This window comes from Peromyscus maniculatus, chromosome X (genome assembly GCF_049852395.1).
Source record: "Peromyscus maniculatus bairdii isolate BWxNUB_F1_BW_parent chromosome X, HU_Pman_BW_mat_3.1, whole genome shotgun sequence".
In the NCBI taxonomy this organism is placed as follows: domain Eukaryota; kingdom Metazoa; phylum Chordata; class Mammalia; order Rodentia; family Cricetidae; genus Peromyscus; species Peromyscus maniculatus.
The window spans coordinates 97,734-111,014 of record NC_134875.1 but is presented as its reverse complement, the minus strand read 5'-3'; the positions used below and the strand labels follow the sequence as shown (position 1 = coordinate 111,014).

The following is a 13,281-nucleotide window of genomic DNA, read 5'->3' as shown; positions in this document are numbered from 1 at the left end:
GTGCTTACTTTGGCAGCACAAATATTAAAATTGGAATGTTACAGAAAATAGTAGAATGGCCCCTGTGCAAGGATAGCATTTGTGGAGCATTCCATAGTTTTCCTGAGTTATCTATAGGCAGTTAATAGTTGCTGGGGGATAGAGACACATTTTCTTCAGTGGTGTTACACTGGTAAGGAGACCATGATTTTGTCAAAATCATTCAGTTTGGGTCTTATAAGAAATACTAGTAGAATAAAATGGGTCACAAAAAACAGAGAAAAGAAAAACATGAACATAGTAGTAAGAGGACTAGCTGAGTAGAAGGGGATCACTGGGAGTAGAAGGAGTACAACAGAGGCTAACGGGTAACGTGAATATGATTAAAAAAAAACTTTATATTTATTACTGCTACTACTGCTGCTGCTGCTACTACTACTTGTAGCCAGAAGATTTCTCTGTTCCCAGCCCAGCATTTTTCCTGCCCTGTCTGGCCCTGTGATCCTGCAGACACTTATAAAATAAACATTCAGAAGCTTAATATTATTTACAAACTGTATGGCCTATGGCAGGCTTCTTGCTAGCTAGCTCTTATAATTTAATCCATTTCTATTAAGTTGCCACATGGCCATGGCATTACTGGTCTGCTGGCATCTTGCTGCTCCTTTGGTGGCAGCTGGTGTCACTCTCTCCTCTCCTTTCTTCTCTCCATATGTCTGCTTAGATTTTCTGCCTGCCTCTAAGCTGCCTTGCCATAGGCCAATGCAGCTTTACTTATCAACTAATCAGATCAACACATATCCACAGCATACAGAAAGACATCCCACAGCACTTCCCCTTTTCTGTCTAATCAAAAAGGAAGGTTTTTAACTTTAGTGTAGTAGAATTACATATAACAAAACAGTTATCAAGCAAGAATTACAGTTACAATATCTAGTCTATTTGTATTTGGCAAAATTAAAGAAAATATTCTATCTATCCTATATTTGTGAGTCAAATGTTTCATATCTAATTTATCTTCTATCATAACCAAGGAAAATTATAAGTGCTGTGGATATCTCTCTATAAATAAACACTGATTGGCCGGTAGCCAGACAGGAAGTATAGGTGGAACTAACAGAGAGGAGAATTGAGGGAACAGGAAGGCAGAGAGGGGGACCACCTGGAGCCGCTGCCAGGACAAGGAAGATGTAAAGTGCCAGTAAGCCACGACCTGCATGGCAAAGTAAAGATTAATAGAAATGAGCTAAATATAAGAGTAAGAGCTAGACAATGATAAGCTTGAGCTAATGGCCAAGCAGTTTAAATAATGTAAGAGTCTGTGTGTTTATTTTATAAGTGGGCTCCGGGACTGGCAGAACTTAGAGGGAGCTGGAGAGAAATTCTCAAGCTACAATAATTATAACTATTTAGTCTTCAACTACATCAAAGACTCCAGAAGGATGTAAGTGCTGTAGAATGTCTTTCTGTATGCTTTGAATATGTGTTGCTCTGATTGGTTGATAAAGCTGCATTGGCCTATGGCAAGGCAGCTTAGAGGCAGGCAGAAAATCTAAGCAAATATACCAAGGGAAGAAAGGAGAGGAGAGAGAGACACCAGCCACCACCAAAGGAGCAGCAAGATGCCAGCAGATCAGTAATGCCATGGCCATGTGGCAACTTAATAGAAATGGGTTAAATTATAAGAGCTAGCTAGCAAGAAGCCTGCCATAGGCCATACAGTTTGTAAAGAATATTAATCCTCTGTGTGTTTATTTTATAAGTGTCTGCAGGATCGCGGCCAGACAGGACCAGAGAAACACAGGGCTGGGACCAAAGAAACCTTCTGGCTACATTTGGCTGCCCAACATGGAGCAAGAGTTTCCACCTAAAACCTGAGAGAACTCAATAAGAGATTCTAAAATGGAGCCCAAAACAGCTTCCTACTTCATGTCTCATGCGGTCCTGGAACAGAAAATGCCACAGTACAGAGACACTGCAGCCTTTGGGCTTGAGCACAGCATAGCAGATTCTCACATCAGTATACAGAGCTGTCTCCAAGCTGAATGGTGGATTTAGCCTTTACTCATAGAGACAAAAAAGGTTTATGGGCCAGCTGCATGCTACCTGGTGGCAGCATGGACCCCAGAGTTGGCAGGGTAAGCATGACTCTCCTGGGTACCTCTGCCATATTGGGAAACTGAAGTGGCAGAATCAACAGCCAGGGCTTCCACTTCAATCTTAGCCACATTGCAGTTTGCAATGATCATAAAAAGATTATAGATACACAAAAGACAAATTCAGATGAAATAAACCTCTAAATGGTTTACAATGTATGTAAAAATGTATGTAGGCTTGGAGAGGGATGAAAAGGAGGATAGACAGTTATATAAAGAAATAAATAATTAAAAAATAAACTCTTTAAAGAGACAGTAAAAGGAATATAAAAAAATAAGCCACTTAAAATCTGGATTATATTGTCTTTGGGATTTTTAAATGCAGAAAGACATTTAATTGTAAAAGCTGCTGAGTTAAACACACACACACACACACACACACACACACACACACATATGTATCTTGACTTCAAATTTTATGTCTAAGGATACGTCGCTTTGGAAAAGAGGTTCTGCTTTTGTTTCCACAGAAGATGAAAACCTGTGGATTGCTTCCAGGCTAATATGGCTTGATCAGCCAAGACCCCCTGAAAGGTCTATGATGACACCATGGACCAGATAATCCAACATCCAATATCAGCTTCAAAGGAACTGGCTGAGATGGTCCATTCTCACAGACTACTGCAGCCAAGATTTAACTATAATTCTTAATTTTCTCAGGATCCCCATAAGATTACCACAGCAGGAAATAGTAGGAGAAGCTACGTCCAAATTCCCAAAATATTGTTTATAAATTTTTATTTTTGTTTAAAGGGGTTGATTTTAAAGAAGAAAAGGGGATGTTATAGATATGATAGGATGAAAGGATAGATTATTGAATCTACTTTTAAAGAGCAACACATATTTGCAGCATACAGAAAGATATCCCACAGCAACTACTTACCACCACCACCCCTATTATTGTGTGTCTATGATGTATGTGTGAGTGTATGCATGTGTATATCATGATTTGCCTGTGGAAGTCAGGAGACAATTTCCAGGAATCAGTTGTTTTCTTCTACTGTGAGTTTGGGCAATCAAACTCGGGTTATCAAGTTAGCATGGCAGGTACTTACCAGCTGAGCCATCTCATCAGCCCCCAAATATATTATATACATGTATGAAAATGTCATAATGAAACCTATTATTATATAATTAGCATATGCAAAAGAGATAACTGAAGGGGTAAAAGAAAAAAAGAAGCTATAGAATATTTATTTTGATGCTTGGAAGAGTTCTATACCATTGATTGGCTGCTGAATAAGAGAAACTTTAATACCTAATTTGAGATTATTTTCCTTTTTGAGAAAATACTCTTTCCTTATTATATTCTCTAACAATAAAAACAATTTTTTAAAAATCTGTTTTTCTTTTTGGTTAAGGATAAATGCCTTATCCATTAGGCCATTAGGCTTCCTTATTTCTTTTTCTGGTTTCCTTGTCTCACTAACCAGTTCTGTCATATACTTCATTGCTCAAGGCAAAAACCTCATTCAAATCAGTCTTATCTCCACTGAATCTTCTCACTCATTATCCCTTATTTTGAGATAAAACCAAGTTATATCATTCTACCCACAAACATTTTAACATGAGTCTGTAAAGGATAATGATAAGTTTTAAAAACATAACCTCAATGTCATATCTAAAGATAACAATTTCTTTTCTAAATATTTATATTTTTAAAGATTTATTTGTTTTTATTTTAGGTGTATGAGTGTTTTGCCTGCATGTATGTATGTGTACCATTTTCATGCCTGGTGCCAGCAGAGGCCAGAAGAGGGTGTCAAATCTCCTAGAACCAAAGTTAGAGACACTTGTGAGTCACCATATCAGTGCTAGCATCAAAGTGGTCCATCTTTCTGTAGCCTTTATTATTTTAATGCTCTGTGTGTGTGTGTGTGTGTGTGTGTGTACATATGTATATGCACATGTGTGCTCAAGAGGCCAAAAAAGGGTGTTGGAGGCCCTGGAGCCAGATTTTCAGGTAGTTATGAGTCACCCAATGTGGGTACTAGGAACTTAACCCAGATCCTCTGCAAAAACAGCAAGTACTCTTAAACACTGAGCCATCTATATCTTAACTATATCTAAAGATATTATCATATCGAAAGATAATAGTTTTTCCTTAATGTTTCCAAACATCAATTCAATGTACAAATTCCCTTGTTTCCTGTACTTTTAACAATTGCTTTAAATCAAAATCCAAGCACAGTTCATATTTAAGAATATATTTATTTAATTTGTTTTAATTAGAAGTTTGATTCCTTTCCATGCATCTGTAGAAGAAACCAATTGTTCTGTAGAATTTTTCACACTTTCAGTTTTGATAATTCTTTCTAATTACTGACTTTTCTTGATCAAAGTAGTCCTAGATCGCCCATCAAAAACTAAGTTCCTGAAATGAGATAGTTTAAGATAGACAGTTGTTTCCCATAGAACTTCTATCTTGTAGTCATACTTTTTCCAGATTTATTAAACTATAACTAACAAATAAAAATTGTGTATATACAATGTATATGGTATGATGATCTGATATATGTAAACACTTTGTAATGAGTACCATATTCAAATTAATTAACCACATCCACCACTCTCTGCTTTTACAATTAATATGGAAGTCAGGACATTGAAATTTTGCCATCTTATCATATTTCAAGTTAAAAAATATTACTAGCTAGTGTGGCAATGTTGTACAATAGATGTCCCAAGCCTAGTCATTTTTTTTTTACTGAAGGTTTGTACCATAGCCTTACATTAGTGACTGGGTGCAATTGATTCCTTAAATTAACATTAAAAGTTCAGATTTAACTATTTATTCTAGTATTTCAGGGGTGTGTTAGTGATTCTCTGATTCTCAATTACACAATTGCAGTGAAACAAATTCTTCCAGTAATCAGTAAGCTTAGAAGAGTACTCTGAACCTCAGATGAGATTGTAGCTCTAATCAACACCTTGAATTCAGCTAGCGTGGTAAGACCATGAACAAAGAATGCAACTATCCAATGCCTTGATGCCTCATTCACAAAAACTATTGGTGAAATTATTAAGGCCACTCCACATAGTTAAAAGGAGGATTTATTTAGTGGGTAACTTACAAATGAAGGGATAGGTAGGTTGCGGGGTCTGGGGAAGGTGTATCGCAGTCCAGCCATGTTCTCTGGAGCTCTGCTCGGTCAACCTCCACCATCAAGGGTCCAGGAACAGAGAGAGCGCTCACCCATCCAGATCTTGGGTCCCCAGGTGCCTCCCTTGGCCCTGCCTTGTAGGCATGACAGTTGCCGAAGCCTCAATGGGGGTTGGAACTTCCAGATCAAAGCTGGAATGGCTACCCACTACATCTCCCCATTTTTGTTGAAATAAGGAGGTTCTAACCTAATACTATATACAAAGGGATGGTTATAGTGGGTAACCATTCCAGTTTTGATCTGGAAATTCCAACCCCATTGAGGCTTCCATAACTGTCACACCTACAAGGCGGGGCCAAGGGAGGTGCCAGGAGACCCGAGATCTGCATGGGCCAGTGTGCTCTCTCTGTTCCTGGACCCTAGACAGTGGAGGTTGGCTGAGCAGAGCTCCAGAGAACACCACTGGACTTCGATACACCTTCCCCAGACCCCACAACCTACCTTTCCCTTTTTTGTAAGTTACCCACTAAATAAATCTTCCTTTTAACTACATGAAGTGGCCATATCACTCTATATAAATAAAACATTGATTGGCCAGTGACCAGGCAGGAAGTATAGGCGGGACAAGGAGAGAGGAGAATTGAGAGAACAGGAAGAAGGAGGAGGAGACACAGCCAGCCACTTCAAGGACAAGCAGCATGTAAAGATGCCAGTAAGCCACAAGCCACGTGGCAAGGTATAGATTTATAAAAATGGGTTAATTTAAGATATAATAACAGTTAGTAAGAAGCCTTCCACGGCCATACAGTTTATAAGTAATATAATCATCTGAGTGATTATTTTATATGTGGGTTGTGGGACTGTGGGGCTTGGTGGGACCTGGAGAGAAGCCCTCCAGCAACAAATGGTTATCAAATATTGTCCAGGAATAATGATGGATAATGACCTAGATAAGATGGAACTACAACCAATGCAAACAATATCAATCAAGAAACACATACTAAAATCCAGAGAAGTATAGAGCATAAGTAAATGGCATGTTACAAAGATCATTCCAAAAGATGCCTTATCCTAAAGAACCTGAATCTAATACTTAATATGTTCTAAGATATTATATATACTAAGTTGTAACTATAACTGCTAGTCTTCAATCCCATCAAAGACCTGAGAAGGAATATAATGGTACCTGAGAAATGGTAGGTGGATGCAAGCAACTTTCGGGAATCTTGCAAGAGTAGACCAAGACAGCTGGCAGCCTAGACAGTCACCTAATGTTTCTCAGCATTGTTGGTGCACTCAAATTGGCTACAGGCCTAGAGTGTCTGACAGACCATTTTCAGAAGCAGGAATTCTGAAAAACCATCTTACCCTGTCTTGGCAGAGTACAGTGGTCGCTTTCCTTGTGTCCCATTTGTCCAGAAAGGACAGAATTGCATTCGTACTGTCAGCAATCGAGGCAAGGGCAGTTCTTTACCCAGTAGGCCTTTTTGTGCCAAGAAGACAAACTTCCAAATGGAAATGTCTTAGAAGCCCAACATTCTCTCAGGATCAAATTGGTGCAGCCTGGAGCAATTGTGTCTCATGTCAACAGAATTCTAAGTTATTTAAATGCTATATTCTCTAGGTCTATGAAGTGTTTGAAGATTACCTGTCCATCTGACCTATGTATCTGTAAATCTGGATAACCTAACTAACGTAACTATAGAGATGACAAGCATAGGTGACTATAAATCTATAAGTCTTATCTACTGAGATAACCTAAGGACTAAGGCTTCATGTAAACAAGGTAAACAGTCTATAAGCAAATGTATGGTAAAGAACAATGACTTCAAAATTGTGACAATACACAAGATATTTATAACAGAGGTAGGAATATATAGTGCGATATGCAACATAACAATAATCTTAAATATATATCAATATACCAAATATCCTAAACAGAAGTAGAACATACATAAAGTATGACAGATATAAATTTACATTTGCATCAATATACAAATATTTCAAATAAGAGTAGAAATATATGTACATTATAACAAATATAGTTCTGTATTTGTATCAATATACAAATTATCTTAAACAGGAATATAAAAATAGTTTACATTTGTATCAACATATAAGAATCCATAACAGTGCAAATTACAGTGCAAATTATCTAAGGCTGCTATTTTACTAAATTTGTTTACTAGTATATACAATAATCTACCATAATATCTTATACCTATCCATTCCATTTCTTCTTTTCCTTTTTTTAAGAATACTGAGTCTAATATTTTCTTCCACTCACAACCCTATAACCATCATCCATAACCCTGAGAATTATGAAACCTAAGGGAGAAGGGGTGTCATTTTCTTAGAATTGCTTTCTGCCGTTTTAGGGGGTGATGTTATCTCTGTTGGGTACTGTGAGAAAGCTCAGATAGTTAAATCTCTGTTAGACTAACTGTAGGTTCCACAGCATGTAACTAACTAAAAAAAAAAAAAAAAAAAAAAAAAAAAAAAAAAAAAAAAAAAAAGCCTGGCTATCTCAGTCGGTAGGGCATGACACTCTTAATCTCAGGGTCGTGGGTTCGTGCCCCATGTTGGGCACCAGATATTGGTGAAATTATTAAGGCCACTCCACATAGTTAAAATGAAGATTTATTTAGTGGACAACTTACAAATGAAGGGATAGGTAGGTCACGGGGTCTGGGGAAGGTGTATTGCAGTCCAGCGGTGTTCTCTGAAGCTCTGCTCAGTCAACCTCCACTGTCAAGGGTCCAGGAACAGAGAGAGCACACTGGCCCATCCAGATCTCGGGTCCCCAGGCGCTTCCCTTGGCCCCACCTTGTAGGCGTGACAGTTGCTGAAGCCTCAATGGGGGTTGGAACTTCCAAATCAAAGCTGGAATGGCTACCCACTACAAGAAACTGTTAAACTATGAAGCTGTATCATTTTAAGTCACTTAGTTGGTGGCAATTTCTTACAAAATAATAGAAAACTAAATTAACTATTTAAAATATCAAGTCTTTCAACTTCTTGACCATGGTGTATATTTTTATTTACTTACAGCTTCTGCTATTGCCCTCAATAAACTTGTCTGCTTTCAGGTGTACAGTCTTATACATCTTTTGCTTAATGTATCTATCCATGTTTAATGTTTTTGTTTGCTTCTGTAAATGGTGTTTTAAATTTTAATTTCTAACTTTTCGTTAATATATAGATAGAACTGGTATTTGTATATTAATATTATATTTTGTGGCCTTCTGTACTCTGTGTGTTTTCTCCTGGTTGAATGTGATCACTGCCATCTTGAATCAGATCAGCTGAGCTCACTCCCACATGTATCTCACAAAACTGAATATATTAACATTCCCTTTTTTTAAAGAAGGGAAGAGGTGCTAATGAAGCTAAACAGGCTCATGGGGCTCAAGATACCTCTCCTCTCTCCAAGGATATATAAGCAGTTAACATTTGCTGGGAAAATAGGATTTTTGGTGGTATAGCTGTCTATGAGTTGACCATGCTCACGTAAGTAATCCAAATAACTTACTGTTTCACCTAGTCAAAACCTGGGTAGAATAATTGTTTTCGTTGCTCATTGCCTTCTCTATCCAGGGTTAACATGAATAGAGTACCTAGGAAAAGTCACACTGTACTCTATTATTTCAAATAGATTTCTATGCAGATTCCTTAGGATCTTACAGATAGGTGATCATATCATGTGAATACAGACTTTTACTTCTATCATTTCAGTCTGTATTCATATTATTTATTTTTTTCTCTTTACCACACTTTCTAGCATTAGGCTAGAGATGCTTTTTTTTGCAATTGATATCTGCTAGAAAGGGGAAAATCAATTTTCTACAATGGAGTGTCACTGGGTAAATCAACCACATTACAGAGCAGCATCTCTGCTCAGGAACACAAGACAGATTCTATAATTGTGAGTGTGTTGGAGGGTGTATGTGTGTGTGTGTTCTTTTTGTTTTGGTATTTTTTTATTTTAATGGGATTTTTAGACAATGTAGCTTTAGCTGCCCTATTTGTTCATCTTGATTTTTTTCTTTTTTCTTTGTGTGTGTGTATGTGTGTGTGTGTGTGTGTGTGTGTGTGTGTGTGAACATGAAGTTGGGAGATGGGAAGAATTTTGAAGGAGTTGGAAGAGGGGAAAGATATTATCAAAATATAGTGTTTGAAAAAGACACTAAATAAATAAATAAATAAATAAATAAATAAATAAATAAATAAATAAATAAATAACCCACAAACAAAAAATAAATTGTGATGCTGGAAAAATCTGTCTTGCTAACAATCTTAGGAGGGACTGATTATCTTAATCTTATGCCTAAAGGATTTTATATTTATAAGCTGAAATTACAGAAAAGGTTTGTTTTCCCCATTTGGTTCTTTACCCCAGAGCTGGTTCTGTCTCTTTCTTATGTGAAGTACAGAAATCAGAAAATGCCCAGATAGCAATGGGTGCTTTTTAAATATGAACACATATAACAGCAGCTTTGCTCTGAAGTTGTCAATATTTTGGTCACCCTCATGGGGTGAAGTCAGACAGCAAATTAGTGCCTACATATCTAGCAGAGCTGTAAAATGTTGGGTCTTTCCTCTCCCTTAATTTCCCAACATATTCATTTTGTTTGGTATATAGGGGAAGAGAATGATCAGGATGTGCAGTGAGAATGAGATTCTGTACCAAAGTTTTATATTTCTGTTGGGTTTCAGGTAAACACTTGCTTGAGCTTAACAAACAAACTTCAAATATTTTTTTCTACTCTATGTTCTATATCTTCGCTATCAACACTATTTTACCATTATGTATTTTTTGATTCAGTAATGACAGGCATTAAAGCCATGACAGAAGAAATCCCAGGGTTAACCACCTCATGTCATGATAATAGTCTCCATCCTTTCACCTAGAGGAGAATGAACAGAAACCAAAGCATATTAGGGTGTCATTTTCAATCTTTGGCCCCATTTAGTTTAAGAATATGATATATATGGAGAATCTATTCCATTAGATCCTGGTCATCTCATGTTAATGAACACAGCTCTCAATCATTCTCATTGCCCAAACTGTCTAAGATTTTTCTGTACTTGCAAGGTATTCAGACAACCTATTGTTGGTTTGTGGATGCTGATAGAATGCATGAGTCTCCTAGATAAATATACATGTGATAGGATATATTATAGGAGGAAAACACTGACATCTGTGTGTTTACAATTCTTAAAATAAATCACTGATCTTCTCCCCAGGATAATATACTATTTCACCCTTCTAGGTTGCCGACTGCAAAAACAACCCAGAGAATAAACATAAGCAAAGAATGGTCATGTCTTTGTATTCTTGTAATATCCATCAAGATGGTCAAAGGATATGCAGAACCCTTCACAAACAGTCTCTTCCACACAATAACTGTGATGGCTATTCTTGGTTGTCAACTTGACTATATCTGGAATTAAGTAAAATCCAAGCAGCTGGGTACACATGCGAGGGGTTTATTTTTTATAAGTGAATCATTTGTGGTATGAGGATCTACCCTAAATTTATATTTTTTTTGTGGTAGAAAGATCCACCTGAAATCTGGGCCACACCTTGTGGTAGCAGCCTGTATAAAGGACATGGAAGAAGGAAGCACTAGTTCTTTGCCTACATGTCCTCACTCTTATTGGCAAGTTCATTCCTTCACTGGAGTTAGAGCCTACTTCTTTGGGATTCCTGCATATACTGAAGAACAGCTGAGACATTCAGTTCCATAGAATGAATAACTACTGGATTTTTGGACTTTCCATGTTGCTGGAATAGTCAGACCATAACCTGTAAATCACTCTGATAAAAATCCATATATATTCATATGTGAGATTCATATTCATATATGAATATATATTCAATCAATTCTATTTCTCTAGAGAACCCTGACTAGCACAATAACCAAAAAACCTACTTATGATAAATAGATCACTTGAGTAGCCATATATATGTATTAAAGAATGGAATTTATGGCTAAATACCTACACACACACACACACACACACACACACACACACACACACACACAAAGTTGTAAATATAACTTTATGTTCCCATTCCCATCCACTCTCCTCTACTCCCTCCCCCCTATTTCCAATTATATAGTAATACATGACATATGACTTTTTTATATGTTGATCTCATATATTTTGACCTACTAACTAACCTATAAATTATACATGTTTCCTTAGGTTAGTTTTGAATATCATCGGATGAAATTTTCTAACACTTTGCTATTGCTTTTTTTCTTTCTCTTTTTAATTTTGTGTATTGGTATTTTGTCTGTATGTGTGTCAGATCTTGGAGTTACAGACAATTGTGAGCTGCCATGTGGGTGCTGGGAATTGAACCCTGAGTCCTCTGGAAGAGCAGTCAGTGCTCTTAACTGCTAAGCCATCTCTCCAGCCCCTGTCATTATTATTTTTAATTTGTATTCACAAAGAACATTGGTCTCTTGTTTCCAGCAATGCCCTTTGCAACAATTAGACATCAGCATGCAAACAGGGGAGAACAACAAATCCTTAATGTAAACTTCACACTTTTTACAAAATTTAATTCAAAATGGATCATACTATAAATAAATATAAAACACAACAAAATATTTTAATACTGAAAAAAATGTATATACTTGGATATGTTCATGAATGAGCTAAATACTCCTGGAAGGATACATGTGAAACCACCAGCAGTTACCTCTTGGTTGAGAGGAGCAGTGAAGGTTTTTAGTGTACATTTTATCTTTGTATATTACATTTCCTTTTTTAAAAAATAAACACACATAATTTACTTTAAAATAGTTTTAACTCACAAATCACAATGGTATATATTGTATGTTTATGAAGTACAATATGACACCTTGAAAAATATTAAGAATATCAAGTCCTGGTACAAATATGAGCAACTAGGTCTCTCACGCATTACTAGAAAGATGAAAAACAATACAGTAACTCTACAAATTGTTTTGGTAGGTAACTTCTCATAAAGTTAAATATGTACTTAACCATGTGACACAGAAATTCCACTGATTTTCTGTTCTGGAGAAATGAAAAATTTGTGTTGGAACACCAGTGTTTACAACAGTTGTATTTATAATTTCCCTAAGCTACAAACAACCTAAATGTTTTTCAGTAGGTCAATGCATGAACAAATTGGTATATCCATGTAAGAGTAAGAAGTATTAATACCTACAGAATTTGATGATGGCATTATATTTCATGAAAGAAGCTAGTATGGGAAGTTACATACACCATCATGTCATCTATATAACATTCTGCTAAAGACAAGACTGTAAGGATGGAAAACAAGTTGTCAGCTTTTATTCATGGGGGCAGTAACTATAAAAAAAAAAAGGGATCCTGCCAACGACCTCCCATCTGGACAAGAGGTAAGTGCCTGGGCTCAGACCCAGAGAGGTCTGCCCCTAGATCCCATTCCTGGGCACCAGCCATTCCAGGGAAGACCTGCTCAACTTGGACCCAGGTTCTGGCCATCAGGCAGGATCCCCTCCACCCCCATTGGGAAGGATTCCCTTCTCCAAGACCCCCAGCAGACCCTGTAATCTCCACATCCTGCCCCCCACGCCCATCTGCAGAAGACCCCAGCCACTTCCTGAGACTTAGAGACCAGCCCTCAGCTCCCTTCCTGCCCCAGACCTCTCATCTGGATAAGAGGTGAGTGTCTGGGCTCAGACCCAGAGAGGCCCGCCCCTAGATCCCATCCCTGGGCACCAGCCATTTCGGGGAAGAACTGCCCAACTTGGCCCCAGGTTCTGGCCATCCGGCAGGATGCCCCCCACCTCCACCGAGAAGGTTCCCCTTCTCCAAGACCCCCCCAGCAGACCCTGCAATCTCCACGCCCTGCCCCCATGCCCATCTGCCCAAGACCCCAGACACTTCCTGAGACTTAGAGACCAACCCACAGCTCCCATCCTGCCCCCGACCTCCCATCTGGACAAGAGCTCCCATCCCGCTCCTGGACAAGAGAGAGAGGCTTCCTGAATCTGTCAGCTCTGTCTGGACCA

At 37.8% G+C, this 13,281-nt stretch overlaps 1 pseudogene; it reads left to right on the top strand.

The window, feature by feature from the left end:
- On the top strand, window positions 1–101 carry LOC121825907 (U6 spliceosomal RNA; annotated as a pseudogene).
- Window positions 102–13,281: the final 13,180 nt, after the last annotated feature.